At 42.6% G+C, this 19,994-nt stretch overlaps 1 protein-coding gene across 2 annotated transcripts in view; it reads left to right on the forward strand.

The window, feature by feature from the left end:
• The first annotated feature begins 204 nt into the window (after nucleotides 1-204).
• Nucleotides 205-19,994, forward strand: part of VSNL1 (visinin like 1) — a 92,529-nt gene continuing 72,739 nt past the window's right edge. Inside the window, exons 1-2 of one of the 2 annotated variants that reach the window (XM_050893831.1) lie at nucleotides 205-262; nucleotides 874-1,010. The gene's annotated coding sequence lies outside the window, so the exon portion shown is untranslated. The remainder of the gene's footprint in view (nucleotides 263-873; nucleotides 1,011-19,994) is intronic. The other variant, XM_050893832.1, reaches the window with a different exon arrangement.

Below are 19,994 nucleotides of genomic sequence, written 5' to 3' on the forward strand. Positions count from 1 at the left end.
CGGCCGCGCGCATGCTCGGGGGCGCGGGGCGGCGCGTGCGCGGGGCGTGCGCGGGGCGGCGGTCTGCAGTGCGGGGCGGGCGGGCGGCGCGCGGGGCGGAGAGGGGGCGCGCGCGGCGGCGGCGGCGGCGGCGCGGAGTGAGCTGCGGCGCGAGCGGCGGGCGGGCGCGCACCGAGCCGCCGTCCCTCCGGCCCCAGCACCCCGGCGGGACCCCGCGGCCCAGCGCCCTCCTCCGCACCGCGGACAGCTCTCGGCGCCCTCTGTAAGTGCGCCCCGGGTGCCGGCGGCGGCGCGGGGATAAACCGGGGGGGGGCGGGGGAGCTCCGGGGCTCGGCGCCCGCCCGCCGGGCGAGGTGCGGGCGGGAACCTTCGCCGGGGTGCCGGCGGCGGAGCCGCCCGCCGGGCGGCGAGGTCGGGAGGGACGAGGCCGTCTCGGGTTGCCCCGCGCGGGGCTTTTCCTCCCGGGAAGGCGGCGGGGGTGCGTGCGAGTGCGGCGGGATGGAGGCGCGGCGGGGGCCGAGGCGGGGGCTGCCGGGGGCGGCGTGGTCAGCGCGGCCGCTCCGCAGCGCTCGGGGACCGTCCTCCCCGGGAAAGTTGATGTGCGCGGTTGGTCTCGGCTGCGCCGTGTGCGGGAGTTGTTGTTTCGCGGGCGAGATGGAGGGAAAGCGTGTCCGCCGCGATTTGCCGTGAACTGTTGCGAGATAAGAGACCGAATCCCGCATCGATCCGGATATAAATACCGACAACATCAAAAGGAAGCATTGATCTGTCGCTTAACAGTTTGCGCTTGGAAACGTTTTGGTGAAAGTGGGAGTCTTTGGCGTTCTGGCTCGTTTGAAAAGAGATAGCGAAAAGGTCGTTATTTTTTTCCAGTAGGGGAAAACAAAAAAAAAATAAAAGAGCGTGCGGAACCGAAGAGCAAGAGCAGTCCTCGCAAGGTCATCACACCCACTGGGAAGGCAGAAGTGCTCCCGATCTTTGCGATCGCTTTATTGGTGTTCTTACTGCCTGTAAGACATTTTTTTACTTTATTATATTATTTGATTTTATTTAACATGCGAGGTGTTCGCAGGGTAAGCCTTGGGTTGCAATTGCAAGTGGGTGCGCTCGCCTCGCCCCTCCGGCGGGGTAGGTGCGGGGTGGAGGTGCCGCGCTCCTGCTATTTACTTGGGCATCAGTCGGAGTGAAAATGGAGGTGGGAGGAGATAACAAAAGCCGGTGTGCCATCCAAGGCATTTCCCACACGAAGGCGTGAGAAGGAGCAGGAGGAGGAGGGAAAGGAGACGACGGGAGAGAGAATTTCATTTCCAGAGATCAAAACAAAAGGAGGAGCAGGTTGAGGCAGATCGCGAGCAGCCGCGGGGGAAAGCGAGGCGTTTTCCGCGCTGACCCGAGCGGAGGGGAGTGTGGGGGCTCTGCGGGGGCCGGGGGCGTGCGCGGCCGCGGAGAGAGGGAAGGAGGGAGGGAGCGCGGGCGGGGGGCAGCCTGGCCGGCGCAACTTTGCGCGCAAGCACCGCTTGAAAATGAGTTGTCCGCCCCGGGGGAGATGTGTGTGCGGGGGCGAGAGGGAGGCACGCCTGCCGGTGCCCCGGGGGGCTTCTCCTTCCTCCTCCCAGCCCCCCCGTGAAGGCCTCTTTACCCCCCCGGTCCCCGCCGGGAAGGGCCGGATCCCGGCGGTGCGGTGCCGGGGGAGCGCGCTGAACACCGCGCTGCGGCGGGTGCCGCGCCGGGACACGGGGGCTCTGCGCGGTGCGGGGCGGTGCGAGGTTCCTGCCACCGGCTCCGGCGGGGGCTGCTGGAAGGGCCCCCCCAGCGCTGCCTTCCCTCCCGCACAGCCCGCTCCCCCGTGCAGCGCGGCTCCCTCCGCCCCGCGCCATCCCGCGCTGCTCGTTGCCCTCTGCGGGGCTGCCCGTGCCGCCGGCTCCCCCGGCGCAAGGCTTCCCCCTCCTCCTCGGGGGTGCCCCCACCCCCCGGAGTCCCCCGCTCTCCCCACTGCCCCCACCAGGGAACGCCCCCCCCCCCCCCCCCCAGCCGGGCGGTCCCCTGCGCCCCCGCCCCCCGCATCCTGTCCCCAACCCCATGAGCCTTTCCTCTGCTGGGGTGTCCCCCCGTCCCCCCCCGGCACTCCCCTGCCTTGCCCCAGCCCGGGTTGACTGCTCCGGCCTCCGATGTGGGGAGGAACGGTCGGAGATTGGAGGGGAAGAGCGGGGAGCCTGATCTTATGCAACTGCAGACCCCCCCCCCCCCCGCCCCTGGAGGACCCCGTTCAGGAGCTTTTCGGAGGTGGGACGGGGCTCTCCGCCTTCCTAGGGCAGGGACGGGGGAGCCCGAGCCCGAACCCGGCCATGCGGAGCCCTCGGGGCAGCCGGAGCTCCCGCCCGCTGCGGAGGTACCGCCGGGGGGAACCGCGCTCCCAAATCCCGCATCGCCCGAAACAGTGCAGCAAGGCCGGGGGAGGGGGGCGGCGGTTACCTACACCACCAGGCTTTTCGGCTGACAAAGAAACCGTGCAGATAACAGAGTAACTAAAAAACCTGCCCTTTTCATTAAAATTGAAATGTGATTACTTGCACGCCAGAGCCTTGGCTAATTATCAAAAAGCCAAATGTATGAATAAATTCCATGTTCTTGTACAGAAGATGTTAATGTAACAGATGTGTTTAAGAGATACAGGTGCTTCTCCCAACAATTCTGCTGGCAAAATATTTTTAGCGTGCCGTTTTGCAGTTCCCTATGTGCGCTCCCCTGATGTAATACACCAGAAGAGTCATAGCTGATATCACACTACAGTACCAACCAGAAGAAAAATTATGCTCTGGCCCAAATGGTAAGGCAAAGTCTAACTGGGATGTGATGGGATAGGGTAGGGCAGGGCAGAGCAGAACAGAAGGCTGCCGGTTCAGCTTGCAGGAATCAGGCGGGCTGTGCAGGATGGAAGCGATGCAGCGAAGCTGGCTTTGGTGCTGTTTGGAAAAGGCGCCGCACATGTCCCAGGGTGCGACATCCTGCTGACTGCAGCATGTCCGGGGGTGCGCTGGGGATCCCGGCGTGCCTTCCAGCGCGGTCCCGCTGGAGGGCATGGGGAATGGGCTGCAGTACCACGCTCCTGCAGCTCCATTTCTTCGCTTTTCAGTGTGTTGGGATGGTATAGCCCTCTTGAGTTTTCTTTCTGTCTGTACTCTCAATATAGCTGCAGGCAGGATCTAAATCTAATAATATAGATTCCTTTTGACAAACACATGAATATGGTGAACTTTGTTATGGGAGCATCCAAAATTGTTTACTTTTCAAGCTGTTGTTCTGGTTCTGTTTTTCAGTTACAGAATTCTAATTTTATGTCTGGCTGCACTGTGCATTCCTGAGTTTTTTGTATTTTATCTTTGCCTCACGCTTGTATTTTAGGTATTCAGTTCTGTAAATTTTGCAGATTCCCGTGGATCTCCAGAAGTTTATGTCACTTGGGCAAATAATGCTGGCTCATCCTGGAACTGTGAATTAAACAGCAATGTACACTAATTGAAATGAGATTTAGAAAATTTCAAATATGATAGGCAAATTTAGTTTTGAAGTACTTGGAATTGAAACACATAGCACTTACCATGAGAAACTGTGCCCCTTGTCTATGATGTCAAACATTTTCAGCACTGGTCTTCATCCCTTTGTTTTTAATGCATGTTGTTTTACCAGTGTGGACTGGGGCTAAATACACTTTGTCGTTAGAGTGGTCTAAAAAGAAGCTTGTTTCAGAGTGGTTTTGATTGCCAGTGGATTCTGCACGTCCCTTTAATTTTGTCTTACACTAATAGAGAAGAGCAACCGTGTGGTCTTCCTGCATGATTCCTCATGTCTAATTTTGACTCAGACTTCACTGTAATGCGCCTAGACCGTTTCATCTGTCCCCATTTTCTTGTGGGTCCCCATTACCTGCATCTGCATACCTTTTGCCATTGTATACATCCTTGGCCTTTTTCTTTCTTCCTTTGGAGTGTAATTTTGTTTCTTCTCTGATCTTTGTGTGCCTTAATTGCATCTTTGGATCACTTTTCTCTTTACCAATTGTCTTCTTCACTGTTTATTTCCCTTAATCCTTGGGAAAGATCATGACTTACTCTATAGTTTCTCTATGTGGCAGCGCTTTCAGCAATGAATACAGGAATACAGCATGAATAGGGAAGGCTATGAGCATATGTGCTGTAAGATGTAAGGATCCAGATGGGCTTCCATCACGGGGAGGCGCTTTCTTACCTCAGCTCCAACTCTTGTCTTTATTCATAGAAAGAGAGAATCTTATCTTTTGAATTTTATACTATTGCTCTGAGAGTAATAGCTATAATCCTTTTCAAAGATAATGAAACAGATGATAAAAAGGATACTTGTTCGAGGAATACAAAATCTCCGGGTAGCGCTTCAAATCCATATTGCTTTTTAAGTTATGATTTAAGTTGCTAAGAATATATATGTATTTTTTTCAATTTGTGTTTTAAACTTTACATGGACATTATCCACAGGGTCTCTGCTTTCAGGAGGTTTTCCACATTTAGATATGAATGTGACCCAAAGGACAATAATACACATGTAGGAAATTAAGGCAGATTATTAGAGATGGTCTCGTAAGTGAAAGTTGTAAAAAGTAAGTAGTTTCAAGGAGGCAGTTGAAGGAGGAAAAAAAAGATAGAAATCACTTGATACTCAATTTCACTGATGTGTTTATAAAAATATCAAGCTGTTTTTCTTTGTGATTATTCCCCTGAGGAGGGTAAGGAACAGAATATGTTTTGTAAAGTAACTTGTTAATTGAAATAAACAGTGTTCATTGGGAGTGAGATGACAAATGCATCTTTTCTTGACCTAAACATGATGTATTCTGAAATTCTGATATCAAGGACAAAGGAAGAAGTCACATTTTCAATCCCAGACTGTACAAATTTAACGGAACATATTATAGCTTTCCCAGTTTCACTGTTTTGAAAAAGCGAGTTTGCTACATTCTTGAATTTGTCAACAACCTACAATTTTTGAAGTCATGAGAAGCGATAATTTGAGGTAATCAAGTGGATCTTTTAAGACAGTTATAATAAAATAATTTCCTACTAGGATAAAGAATTTTAAAATCACTTTCTTTATCATCACAAAGCCATTTGAGGAAGAATATCTACACAATCAGCATTACAAGAGTCTAAATTGATGTGCAGGAAAAAAACAAGCTATAATGGTGATTTTTATAGCTTTTACACTAATATATATGAGACACTAAACTTTTTGATTAAAATGACCTTTAATCACTTTTGTCTTAAAGCAGATTTAATTTTAAAGAATTGATGATTTCAGAAGAGCATCATTGTTTTTATGCAGCTCTACTGTATAGTTTACTAAATACCAGAAAGAATCATTTTACCTATTTCTCATTCACTAACGTAGACTTTCTCAAAGTTCATTGATGGAAAGATGTAAAAACTGAGATCGATGATGGTAAGACTTATAAATGGCATTTTAACTTTTTTGGGGGGCCTACCGAAGTATTTTCGTACCATAGTTAGGCATAAGAAAATAGTGGAATTTTGTTTAACTCCCAATGAGTTGAATCAACCAGTATAATAACAACCAATGGGATTACCTTGGTTGTTCAAACTTTGAAGAATATACTGTCAGCACTGTACAAGACAAAATGGATACTGAGGAAGAAAACAAGCTGTGATGGTAATTTACAGAGCTTTTAGACTAATAAATATAAGGCTCTAATCCTTTTGATGAAAATTACTTTAATTAGTTTTAACTTGTAGCTAAATAGGAAGTTGTGTTCTAGAGATGAAAGCTTTCAGATTCATAAATGTTTAACTCCACAAGGGAGAATAATGATAATTTTAACCAAATGTCTAGCAGAGTCCATAACATTTGACTCAGTGATACCTCTATCTAGTCTCCTATTCATGAAACATACATATTTTGAGGGGAAGAAAAAGAAGCAGTCTTGATTTAAAGACCACAGATAATGGAAAATTTATCTCAGTTCTCCCTAAGCTTTTCTAATAGTTAATTATCCTTAGTTTTAAAAAGTACACCTCGCATCTTGGTTCTGGACTTCATTACCAGTTCTTGAGCCAATCAGTCCCTGAAGTAGTTGAAAGAATATTAATCTTAAATAGGTCAGCTGTTGAGCCAGGTGTGTGTAAAGTATCTATGACTTGATTTTAGTATCTAAAGATAATTTCACAAAGGCAGTATGTTACTGGAAATTATTTTTTTTTAATAAAAGATTAGTGTTCCACTTAGTAGAAAACATTTTTATTCAATAGTAGATATTAAATCATTCACTATAAGATGGAATTAAATGGCAGTGAGGAGAGCTGAATATTATCCTCTTTGTGGACTGCATTTGAGAATATCTATGTATTTAATTAGACTTTATTCAGAATGGAGTCCTCTAAAATTAGAACATCTTGTTTATAAAAGCTCTTAGAATACAGCATATTTCTGTGTACTCTTATCTGCTATATTTAGAAATACAAAGTAACTGAAGACTCTTAGAGAATTAAATTTGGGATATTAGTCAGTAGTTTGAAATAAAATGCTTTTGGTTTTTAATAGAAGTTGGTATATCTAGAAAAAAATGTGATTTTGAAAAGTTAGTAAAAGTGAATATTTTTACAAGGTCTTAGCACTGAAAATAAAATCAGCTTATATAATGGATAACGCTGCAAAAAGTTATTTGTGCAAGTATTGCTAATATCCAGCACATACCCAGTTGATATCGCTATAGTCGATGTTCTTTCATTACAACAGAATATATACTGTACTTTTCTAAAGCAGGAATTTTTCATTTTAAATGTATATTTTTTTCAAATGATACAAATGACTACTAACATTCAGGAAAGGTCTTGAAATACCTGTTTTGAATTGCATAAAAGGCTTTCAGTTTGAAAGTATGATAGCCTGAAAAGGAATTTTAGTTTGATGCATAAAACATCGGATCATACTGATGATCTTTGCAAACCAGACTGATTTATACGAAAAGACTGTATCTTCAATGGCCTCTAATGAAGTTTGACCTGTATGTTTCACCTGGGTTTTTTTTGCATCTGACTTGGATATGTTAGTACTCCTGGATCTGATCACATCAACCACATTGTAAGGTCAGAGGATGCTCTGCAATGTGCTCCAGTGGACTTGGAATCTGGTCCTTGGCATCCATGCAGAATGAGAAAATTTGGAAGATTAGCATGCTTTTTGGCCTTGAAATCAGAATGTTAGATGTTTTACCTTGTTAAAATTTTTATATTATGCATCCTTAAATGAGGAGAGTCAAAGAACCACAAACTGTTTTTCCCATGTAAGTACATACAATATGCCTGCCTTCTTCTGTCAGTGAATTTCTAATGATACAACTGTATTTCTGAAATGCCAAAATGCTTAAGAGAATTAGCTTCTAAGGCTCCATTTTCCTCCTCAGGTATGTGTCGTGGTTTAACCCCAGCCAGCAACTAAGCACCATGCAGCCGCTCGCTCACGCCCCCCACCCAGTGGGATCGGGGAGAGAATTGAAAAAAAAAACCTCGTGGGCTGAGATAAAGACAGTTTAATAGGACAGAAAGAAAGGGAAAATAATGATAATCATAATAATAATAATATGACAATAATAATACTAAAAGAATTTCACTATACAAAACAAGTGATGCACAATGCAATTGCTCACCACTCATCGACCAATGCCCAGTTAGTTCCCGAGCCGCGATCCGCCCCTCCCAGCCAACTCCCCCCAGCTGATATACTGGGCATGACGTCATATGGTATGGAATATCCCTTTGGCCAGTTCAGGTCAGCTGTCCTGGCTGTGTCCCCTCCCAGCTTCTTGTGCCCCTCCAGCCTTCTTGCTGGCTGGGCAGGAGAAGCTGAAAAAACCTTGACTTAGTATAAACACTACTTAGCAACAACTAAAAACATCAGTGTGTTATCAACATTATTCTCCTACTAAATCCAAAACACTGCACTATACCAGCTACTAGGAAGAAAATTAACTCTATCCCAGCTGAAACCAGGACAGTATGGTAAGTAGATCACAAAGTAGCCTTTATCATTCTTCATTAACAAGTTTTGTTTACAAGAGCTGTCTCTTGCTATGGTACACATTGGGCAAGTGCTTAGCTATTTAGTTCAATGGCTATTTTTTATTTATTTTAATTCGTGTCTTGAGAAGTAGGAGGATTGGAAGGGGTTATGATGCTTTACATTTTTCTCAAGTGTCTGCCACAAAGAGGTGCTACTGGAACACAGATCAATAAGTAATATTAGTTTCTGGACGGTTTAAGAGATGAACATTCCTCATCCAGGCTTCCCACTCTGTTATATGAGAATGTAATCCTGAAGTGTCAGCAGGTACTAACTCTGCCTCATGTCTTATCTCATCCTTCAGCTTTTACTGATCCCTTTTTCCTCCCTCTCTGGCTCTGCTTCCTCTCTTCTTTGATTCTGCTCCAACAGTCTCCTGTTGCCTAATAGTCTCCCTCTCCTTAACGATACCTTGCTGTGCATGTTTCACCACGGTGGTTGCCTCCTCCATCTTGCATTTTAAGTGTGGTTTTGTGTTTCTTTTTTAAACTGTGAGCTTTATAAAACAAGAATCTGGCCTTTGTGTATGTTCTAGGAAGTACAGCTGTATGTACAGTGCTATAAGGGTAAATATTTTTATTAGAATTTTAACAACATATGAGAGATACTGTAACTATAACCTGTGCAGAAAGATAAGGTGCATGTTCAGAGATGTCATGGAGTGACTTTGAACCAATGCATGACTGAGAGCAGCGACTGAGTCCATCTCCTGCAAAGCTAATTAGGATACATTTATTCTGCAGTCACTAGGTTGTGAATTAAGTATGCTGACATACTCAAACTAGCCCTAAACCAAATATATGATGTACCTGCAGCAAGCCAGACACAGCAGTACAGCGCTTAACATGGCTTATGTACTCAGGTCTTCATCCTGCCCTTGAGCAGGTTACGCAGCCTACACCACGTTCTGCTTTGCCCTGGTGGGACTGTTTGCAGTGGCAAAGCCAGCGAGTTACAAGCTGGCTCAGGCACACGCTCTGCTCCAGCTGCAGCGGCTGCAGTGTAGATACACCCTAGAACATGTTCTAAACAGCTGGGTTTATATCCAAATATCTCTAGACTGGTATTTTCAAAGAGAAGTCTGTAAGAAGTCACAGTACAATGAGAACAGATGTTGAATACAGCTGTGTTCTTTCTGTGTGTCTGTCTGCTTTATCTGTTGAATCACTCTCTTCAGTGCCCTAACTCCCCGTATCTTAGTGCAAGGCCCAAGATGTAGCTTCTTATAAATCTGCATAGTAGGAACACAGCCTATGTATTTCTTTTTCTTTTTTTTTTCTGGGTTGTGTAATGTCGGGGTAGGAAGATGTGATACAGGAGACTGAAAATGTTACAATAATTTAGCATAACATACTCTGCGGTTTTTGTTTCTGCATACTGTTATCAATGGTCCTCCTATCAGTATGTACATATCACTTCATGCCATAACATCTATGTTGTTAATTAGCTTAACAAAATCTATTAATAGGAGTTCTTCAGTCACAAAGCAGTTTGCTTTCTTTAGACAAGAATGAGCTAGAGAACTGTTTGCTAGTTAATTGCTATTACTTGTGAGATACATTACTTTAGATTAGTACCTCCAGATATTTTTCACTGAATGTAGATTTTTTCATAATCTGCGACTAAATAAATGAAAACAATTTAACAAGGTTCTGAATTGTTGCATGAGAAATCCATGGTAAATATAAAATAATAAAGTAATTTGTATTTCAGTGTCAAACAGTCCTATCATTACTTTGTATTGCTGTTTTAATGTTGGTGAAATACAGATAGTCAATTTAAAATAAAAAAAATTCCTGCAACTTCATGCACTTCAAATATGTGAAAAATAACTGTGTCTAACTATGGCTTGAGTTTTAGTGGGTGTCTTATATTCCATAGATGGCTGAGGAAGAGACAGAAAGATATTTTGAAAATTCCACTTTCTTCCATGTAAATTGCAAGGTGTTGCAATATGTGACTCATTTGAGCTGTATGCATCTCCCTGATGCCAACAGGAGTGTATTAGTGATGACCAATAACAACATATCAATGTCAGCTCATCTCCAGATAGAAGAAAGAGTTCATGAAATGTTCAAGGTTGTTCTGGGATTATATGTAACAGAGATATCTAAGAGGTTGTAATTCTCAGTGTTGCCCAGTAAACCCAACCGTTTACTCTTGTCAGCATTGATATATTCAGAAGGGCTTCAACATCCGAAGCTGTGTGAGACAACTAACATATTCCCTATTCCTGCAACTCTGCATTTTGTCACTCAGAATAGTAATTTATGAGATTCCCGATTCTAGTAAGACCTACACAGCAGCTAGTAGCCATTTCAGTCTTATACTGTTTTCCATTGAAAATACCTTCAAGAAGTCTGCAGAAATTAGCAGGTTTTTGTTTGTTCTGGATGATTGAAGTTAGTGGTATCACTCTGGACACTTGAGTAATGAGATACTCTTCTATAAATGTTGAATCTAGGAGAATAAACAAAAAAATAAGCGATCAAATTCACACAAGTTGTAGGGGCAAAGTCACTGTGTGTCAGCTGTGCTATGATAATTGGCCATGCTGCAAAAATTCAAATTACAGTAAAAGTGACTTAGATGTGGTTGTACAGTGAAAGGAAATGTATGCCATCAGTGGGCAGTGGCATTAGCAGTGCTGTTGACAAGCACAGACATGAGGAAATACTTAGGAGCAAATGGAAGGATGGCTTGATGGTGCTTCATTATTAAAAATTCCCATAGCGTTAAATGTGAACTGGAGATTTCTTTTCTGAATCAATCCCATCCTGAAGTAGCTGGACCAAAGTCCAAGGCCATACAAATATAAGGACTCATTCTGTGAGCTGATCTGTCAGATCCCTACTGGAAAAATTGGATCAAGGAATGGATTTGAATAGTACAAAGTACATCCTGAACGACCAAAACACTTCTGCAAGTGATTAGATTTAAATACATGGGAAAATCTGTTGGTTTGAACACATAGAGTTGACTAGAAATGTAGGTGTAAGTGTTCAGCAAGCTCATAGCCTAAAGGAGATGAGACTTGGGGAAAAGGAGAAGGTGTGATCATGAATCATGTCAGAGATGTAGGCAGGATCAGATCTGCGAGGATTTCAGTGCTAGGAGAAGACATTTTAAATGAATCAAAAAGGAAGGGGGAAGTGAGGAAAAGGAGTAGGATGGCATGTGAAGATAGCAGAAGCCAAAGGTGTCAGCATCTAGGAAAGACTGAGTGGAGAGCCTCTCACAAAAAGGGTGATTAATTAGAAAATTACCGACAGATTCACCACTTTTCACGATTATTTAGGTGTTGTGAGAAAACTTTGCAGGGAAAATTTGAATTTCCAGGAAACATTGAATTTAGTGATAAATCCAGCAGATTTGTGCCACTTTTCTCTGAACTGCTTCTTCAGATGTAATGATAGCCAAGCTGTATCAGGCTGTAGTAGGGCAAAAGCATCTGAGTTAGGTGCTTATGCCAATAGCTGGCTAGCTGAGCTGTGATAACTTTGCTTATATGTATGTGTGAGATGGGTGATAGATGTAGCTGTTGGGGAAGAAGAAGGAGAATTGAGATGGTTTTAAGTCACATAAAAGTAAGTCCTAAAAATGACCAGAGAAACACCCCCAGTGCAGGCTCCCTCTGGCAGTGAGTTCTGTGTGGGTGCAGGTGAATTTGCTCGTCTAGAGGCATTTGGGACATGAAACTAAGTGGGGAGAAGGATTGAAAAATAAAATGTGAAGCATTTGCATGAGACTTTGTATGTTCTCTCATCATATGATTCATTGATCTTGTGACTGAACTGCTGCTTTTAAAAATCCTACTTTTCTGCAGTAAAAAGCTGTTAGTTTGGGGCCCTGATTTTGAAGTATTTAAATGACAAGTTGCTCATTGTTTTGCATTTGTATTTATGTGCCATGTAGTTTTTCACCACTGATGTCAGTTTTGGATGGGATATGACACCTACAGTATTGGCAAATTTATAGAATTTGGCATGATTTCATTCACATTGTATTACATGATGAAGCAGAAGGCAGAAATGTGACTTGTCCAAGAACTTTTAGAAAATCGATGGCAAAGCAGAGGATGGAATCCAAGACCCTGATTCTCATAGTGAATTGTAGACCATGTTTTACCTATTTGCTTGATCACAGTGCTATAGTGAAGTTCCTTTCATGGAAGGAACTCAGTTTGCACTGCTAATTTGAAAGAGGCTGGGCAAAACCTCAAAAACCCTATTTCTAGTTGTTACAAGTCAAGGTGGAAAAACGTTTGGCATTTGTGTAAGTTTTTCACTGATAAGCTACAAGTGTTTCAGTCCTGTACATCAGCAAAGGCCAATCTCTTCCTCAAAGGAGTTGCCCGTATGGTTCAGGTATCATTCCCATATTGATGACTGTCTTCTGCATCTGGCAGTGAGACGAGTAATACAAGATCTGCTGGTGGCGTGACTACATTTGGGGTTTGAAAAGAATGAGGATTCAGACCTAGAAATTTGGATGAAAGCAGTGTCCCATTGGACTTTTGGTGTGACACTGGTCTGTCCCGAGTGAAAAGCAACGTCTGATTACCCCAGCACCAGGTGATCTGCGTTCCTGACAGTGGGAGGATGAATGGTGGCACCAGCTTGGGCTGAGCTCTCCATCCAGCCCAACCCAACCTTTCCCAGCTGGGTTGGTATGGTCACCAAATCACATGCATCTGCTAGAAAGGGAAGCTTTCCCTGTTGCCTTGCTTCCCTATTACCACCTATTGCTTTGTGGTTTAGCTCACCCAAATGACCTCTTTTTTCTTTTCTGGGTGAACGGGCATGGGCAGTGCATCCCTTGCACATGGCTATACAAATCCTAAGGTATACACAAGACATTAGGCAAGCAGTTGTTTCCAAAAATGAGAGGGGTTTTCTTTGGAGGGTATAACCCTTTTTGGCAGCAGAACTGGATTATGTCATATTAAAATCACTATGTAATCATCATCCCATGGAGTAATGGGACCAATACAGAGTTGTTATCGTTGTCTGCCTGTGACCTGTTCCTGAGGCTTGTCTTTCCTCTTGGCTCTCTGAGGTACTTGGTATGAAGCTAAACTGTGCAGTTTAGAAATATTGGCTATCCTTACAAATTCTTACAGAAGCAAGTGCTTGTGTGTAGTTGATGAACTAAACATGAAATAGAAGTATTAATGAACTAAAAGTAATAATTATTGTATACCTTAAATTTAAATGATTAGGCACCAATTTAAATGATTAGGCCACCACCAGTCTAATTTTGGAATATTTATAAAGTGGAAATAAGCAGGTATTTACATCTCTCCCAGGTTCCTATGCTTTTGCTGCTGAGATCTCGGTCGGGTGGTGGTGTGATAATGATGATCCACTTGGACTAGAGCTGATGAGGAAGTGGGCTGCAGAGCACGGATTGGGCTCTTTAAGTAGGTAGTGAGGAGATGCATGCTTCTATTACCTCTGGGTTTTAATTACATTGGATTAATTACATCACTGTATTACATTTACATACAATTATTACATCAGTTTTAATTATCAGTTTAGCCATAGTCCTTGACATATTTTTTCTTCATAGGTTTTTGCATAATAAAATACAGATGTCAGCACTCCACTACAAATATGAAAATTGCTCATGCACACATAGTTGTCAAAGTACTATGAAAAAATAAGGTCCCAGATCAGTTTCTCATTTGGATTTGAAGTTATCCTTTAGAAAGAAGCATGCAGCTGACCTCTTCTCAGTTGTATGCTTTATGGCAGACTATAAAATGGTAGAGCTCTCCTGTAATATATACCCAAATTCCATTTTAGACAGGCTTTGTGGCTTTTCGCCTTGGACATGTGAAGCATTACCTAGAAATCAGTTTGACTGTGAATAAACTGGAACATGAAGATTTCTCAGTACAGTGCAGTAAACAGGCATAACCAGTTACATTCTGCTAATCTATGGGTTGTGCCTGAGATTCGTCACTACGGTAAGAGTTGGCAGGAGTGGCTATTGTCTGTTCTTGCTTGTTTCAGAGGGGAATGGGTGTGACAATGTAAAGACTTGAGACCTGGTAAAAATAGTTTTTTAAAAAGTACTAGAGCAGAAGAAAATGAAAGGTACATATTTTATGTGGAATGGTCCAGAAGATGTGTGTTCCCTGTTTTTCCTTTGAAAAATCTCTATTACTTTGGCCAACTGTGGGTGATCATTACTTCCCATTTATTATTATGGCAAAATATTTAAAAGTGGAGTCATTTGAGCACAAGTCATACTGGATATAAGCCAATTCAACTCCATCAGGCTCCATTAAGTTGTTATTAAGTGCTGTCAGCCAAGTCCACATTATGGAAGACAAAAGATGAAAATCTGCCATATGTAAGAGTTGGTTGTACAATTTTTTTTTAGCATAGCAAGACTCCGGAGCTCGTACAGCAAACTTTTCAGCTTAGGTGTGTATTCTGAAAGTAGAACTCCACAGTTTGGTTGTTTTTCAGCAAAAGAGCTTGCCAGTTTTATTCTGTTCCTGTAGCTTCAGACTGTTCAATGGGACCTTTTATCACTCTAAATGAAAAATTTAAAGGTATGGCTTAGCTGTAGTTGGACTTCGCTTTGGCTGGAACAGCCCTACATCCCATGGTTAGCTGAAAGGGCTCAGTCACTTGATACTTCGCTTATTTTTCTGCCTGAGGCACTTTGACAGCACATGCCTTAATGTGTCACTGCGGTTTTGCTTGTTCCCAGGGGGGCAGATGAACAAGCAGGGAGGAAACAGTGCTCATCCTGCCTCTATTCCTGGGCAGCATGCATCGATTAGTAGGCAAGGCAACTCCCTGCACTCTGCCATTCCTGCAAGGACTTCTCCAAGTCTCCCTTCCACTCAGCCAAAATAAAAACAAGCCTCAAGTAGTGGAAAGGCAGAATATGGCTGGTGGGAAGCAGCAAGCAGCCCTTTCTGCAGTGAGCAGATGAAGTAGCTGTTCAAACAGGAGATTATAATAGGAATATATTCACTAGCATGAAGCTTACTCAATGTGTCTAATTTTTTTCTCTTATCAGATGGTTTCTTCTGGTTTTGTGTCAGGTAATAATCTCCTGTGCATCTGCATTGTGTATATATTAGCTCATGTCTAGACTGCTTTGGAGTGAAAGAAGTACTTCCTTGGTTGGGGAATGGATGGCGTGGAGTAAAGCACAGAGGATGCTGCTGGGGTCCTGCTTCTGCATCTGGTGTGGGCACAGCCTGCTGGCACCAGGTCTCTGCCTTGGGCGGGCTGGGGAGAGCCGTCCCGGGGACGTGCCCGGGAGCTGGGGCACTTTGGCAGTCCGGTGCACAATTCGCCTCAGCAACCACTGGTTTAATGACAGCTGGCACCTAGCACAAAGACACTCCAAGTGAATAAAGACCTGAAGACACCACAGGCAGCTTGAATGATAACCCGTTTTTCCGAAGAAATAAACATCCCGCATCAGTTATGCCCAGGTCACAAGTTTAACCTCACATTTCCCCAAGGTCTGTGTGAAGCTTTGAGGAAAAGTTTCTTACTCAGCTGTTTCACACACAGACTCAGGATATTGTGCCATTACCTCTGCTTTGTCAGTTGGCTCCAGAAGACCCTAACTTACTTTTCTCTACATTATTCATGAAGAAATTTGCAAAGCTACCTTCTACCTCTGTGCAGAACCTCTATACGGTATAGTATGGAGTACATAAAGTTTATGAAGTATTCGGCACCTGTGTGCATAGCTTGTGTGGGGATCTGGGGATCTGTGGGGAATCTTTTACACAGATTTAATTTAATTAAATTTAATTAAATTTAAATCTTTTAAAAGGATTCTACAGCTCACTGCAGAATCTATAACATTTTTGATTATTTTTAAGTGGTAATTCTCCTTCTAGTGCACTTCTGGTAAAATCCCGTAGTAGAATCAATTCTACTATTGATTATCCATTATAATCAATAATAAATAATATACAATTTCTTTCTGTAAGTATCTAGGTCCATGGATCTTATACCTTCTATGTAAAATGAGAGATCACATTTATGTAGAGAAGTGAATAGCAAAGAGGAGCTCTCCTGTTCCTGATGTTCTCTGGGAAAAGCTATTCTGAAATAGTTCTATGTTTAGATAGTCTTAGTCTAGAGAATTGTTATTCTCTGAAAACATAGCTATGTTAATAAGATGCTTTTCTGAAGAATAAGAAATGGATAAGAGTGTTATTACCTTGAATTTCTCAGGAATACCTTTTGTAGTTCATATCCACTCCTGATTTTAGTCTGAACTAATATTCAAGTATAGGCATGTCCACAGTGATTGAATCACTAGAAGTTTGGAAGAATTACAGAAACTTGAAAGATGGCAGTTATCAAGGCAGTAAAAGCGACTCTCTATATGTAAGAATAGAAAGCTAAGCCTGAGACTGAAACCACAGCTCCATAAATGGACTTATTGCACATCGTGTTCCTACCCACAAAATCCAGGAGGTAATTACCTGGCTTAATCAGGCACAAAAGAAGGGCAGTCCCAGGAATAAATTACCTCATCCTGAGTTTGGAACTAGGACAAGACTTCCTGGTCCTGAGAATGGTGTATTTACCTTTCTCAGGGTTTCCATGCTGTGACAGCCTGCTCATGAGGCAGTTGGTGGTTAATATCTCCGTTTTGTCTCAGTGACGCAACCAGCCTCAATTCTTTTTCCAAAAGCCCAACGTTGTCTGAAATGCCACCGTGTGACCTGTGGAGCTTGCTGCTTGGGTAAGTGAAGCTTGAAGGACAGCCTACGCAGTTTCCAGGGTGTAGGAAACATTAGGAAATACTGACAAAATCAGTGTGATGAAATAAATAGTATTCTCCAGCTGCTCTTTGTCTTACTTTGAAAACATTACTTTTTGTGGCCACAGATTTTCCAGTGGGAAACACTGAATGCAGTTCAGGACCAGCTTTGTCTAGACTTCCCCTGGTCCTAACTCCAAGAAACTATTTGTCTCCTTGTTCACTGTAACAGTGCTAGAATTAAATATTGTTTTCTGACAGAAAATCACCCCCTGATTTAGTGCCTAAGGCTGTTAGTGCTACATTAGAGATCCACATCAGCATTTTTTGATGGATAAGTAACTGTTGCATTACTTATATCTGTATCTAATATCCTAACTCAAGTATAGCATTTGTGGCGCATTTAATGGTATTTAGTTATCTAAAAAGTGCTCTGTCAGAGCATACCACAGGTATCTAGGTGGTGGAAGTATTTTTGCTGTTTATATCATAGTGTTCTACAAATATTAATAACACTGTGCTTCAGAGTGAGCTATAGCCATTAGCCTGTAAAATAACTCCCAACAGTTCATCTTGATAGTCTGTTGAAATTGGACTGCTCTGACTATACCCCCTTCAGGCTCACTGCCAATCTCATATTTTACCCTGAAATTCTACAAGCAGACACCCAAAATAAACACTAGACTAGCAACAGCTTGCATTATCTTTAAGGCAGTAGTTAATATTGGCTTCACTTTAGCCTCTCTGTGGCTTTCTTCATTTGAAAATCCATGAAGTTTGACCTTTTGGATACATTTTGCTCTTATTTATTCCCCCTGTTGACTACAGTGGGAACTGAATGGATGTAGCTGAGAAGAGAATGGGTATATCGCAGATTCTAACCTATTATGACTAAATTATCCCTGTTAGTCCCATGTTGCCCAGCACCAGCCACTTTATATAGTGCATATCTCCTCACTAGCTTGCTTTCAGGATAGAAAAATACAGTTATTAGATTTGTGTTTGAGTTTTCTTAGGAGGGGGGAAAAAAAAACCTCAACCTGGAAATTACAGGATTATTCCAGGCATCATTTCAGAGATGTTCAACTTTGTGTTCTGCAAATGCTTTTTCTTTGCTACGGCTTTTGAAAATAAGCTGATCTTGTAATTCACTATTAAAGCCTAAAGGTGAACGTGAGCAAATCACCAAGGTCAGTATACCCTTGAATCAGAGAGGTTTGCTAATTTTAAACTTCGATGTTTTTCAGAAAGTAGTGTGTTTCGCAAGAATAGCAGAGGTAGAATGTAGGATTGGGACAATATGAATGTGCACACATCGCTGCCAATAAAAGCAAAGCTTGCAGGTCTAATTTTAGGCTTTTCAGCCTTGATATTGTTCCTTACAGCACAGTTATTTTCCATATGATACAAAGCAGTCCTTTTTTCAAGTTTTATAAATTGCTTTAGAGAGCAAAAGCAAGGACAAAGTGAGTATATGTCGTGGTTGAAAGCAAATCAAAGCAGCTTAACTAAGCCTGAGGTTAACGATGACTGCATGCCATTTCTATATTCAGAGGACAATTCTTTAAGAAAAGCAAGAATCTAGAGAAACATGTCGTGAGACCTGGAAGTAAAGGGAGTTACATGGTGTCTGAAATGGGACCCTTGGGTGTGACTGGATTTGCTTCAACCCGTTTAATTAATTTACATTGTGCTTAGATGCCTAGTATCTTAGTCCTCTTAAAATGTCAAAATGACCTGTGCTGTTTGGAGAAGTAGAACTTACAGGATATCTACCTATCTCCAGGTGCTTGAAACTAAGCCCTGTAGATGCAGTGGGGATGATACGACTAATTCTTTATGTAACACCAGATAAATGCTATTTTCTAAAGTTACCTTTTACTGATACATTCATACAAAATGAGTTTATAGAATTGTAGATATACAATACTGTAGAAATGCTTGTGTTCTTTCCTATATATTAATTACCAAGGACTGGAGCCAGTTGGTACTAAGCCATTCCCCATGGAAGTGTCAGCAAGTCAATGGTACTAACCTGTCAAAACTATTAAAAATACCTTTAAAAATAATTAAGTTAGCATAGTCCCCATTTTTCATCCAAGGGAAGCTTATTAACTGAATGAATGTGTGACAATGGCCATACAAGGGCCAGAGAAATCGGAGAACATAAAGCTGTGTGATTTTTGTTAGTAAATCTGGGCCCCAAAACAGAGCTGTTTGGAACAGATTGGTAACTGGCTGTATTGGCAGAAAGACAATTTCTTGGGAAGAGTCTGTGCAGGGGCTGCTGTAATGTCGAGCTGGTATTTTGTCCCACAAGTTCAGCCAAGATCCACTGCCTCCTCACTGGACTTCGCCAGCCAGGTAGTACCCAGGTTTGGGTCAGGAGGATTGAAGCACAGTTTGGCTGTAGGCTCCGCACTTGTCCCCAAACTGGGAGAGTCAGCTCACTCGGAGCTCAAGGAGTGGAATTTTTTTTCATGCCATTCTAGCTGTCTAGAAGTTAAATGTTTAGTCTAAACTAATTGTGTAGGCTTTCTTGTTAGTCAAACAAGAGTAAGCATCTCCAGAGAGCAATTAATCCCACTTATCTTGTATATATACTTTTAGCACGGGATGAATTGCTTCTTGGTGAATTGGGTGCCTGTTTCTCTCCATTGCGCATTGGAGCCTTGATGACTGGTTTAGATTAGATATCCAACTTCTGATGGCTACCACCCAGGTAGAAATAACCTGGATTAATCAAGTTCACGTCTACTGACTATATAATAACTTCCCTGTTATTATTCTGTGCATGATTTGTGGATGCTGTGTTAGAGAAAAAGAGTCTTCTCTTGGTTTTCTTTGCAATCATTTCAAATAGTTTGGCATTAATAGTACAATTGCTCAGTTTTCTGTTGTCCCTAGTCATACGAAAGTTTTAAAAATTGTGACTGATTTTTGTTATTTATTGTCATGATTAATAATAAAAAAATATTTTCATTCAGTTTCTTGAGGGAACAGATTGAGTTACAGACTGGCAGTTTGATGTCCTCCTGCATTCTGGCCAGGTTCTTGGAGTCATAAATCAACCTAGTTCCTTTCAAGTTAGGGAAAAATAATGTTTCTAAAAAAGTTTGGAGCACCGATAATGG

The sequence above is a fragment of the Gymnogyps californianus genome, chromosome 3, assembly GCF_018139145.2.
Source record: "Gymnogyps californianus isolate 813 chromosome 3, ASM1813914v2, whole genome shotgun sequence".
Taxonomy (NCBI): Eukaryota; Metazoa; Chordata; class Aves; order Accipitriformes; family Cathartidae; genus Gymnogyps; species Gymnogyps californianus.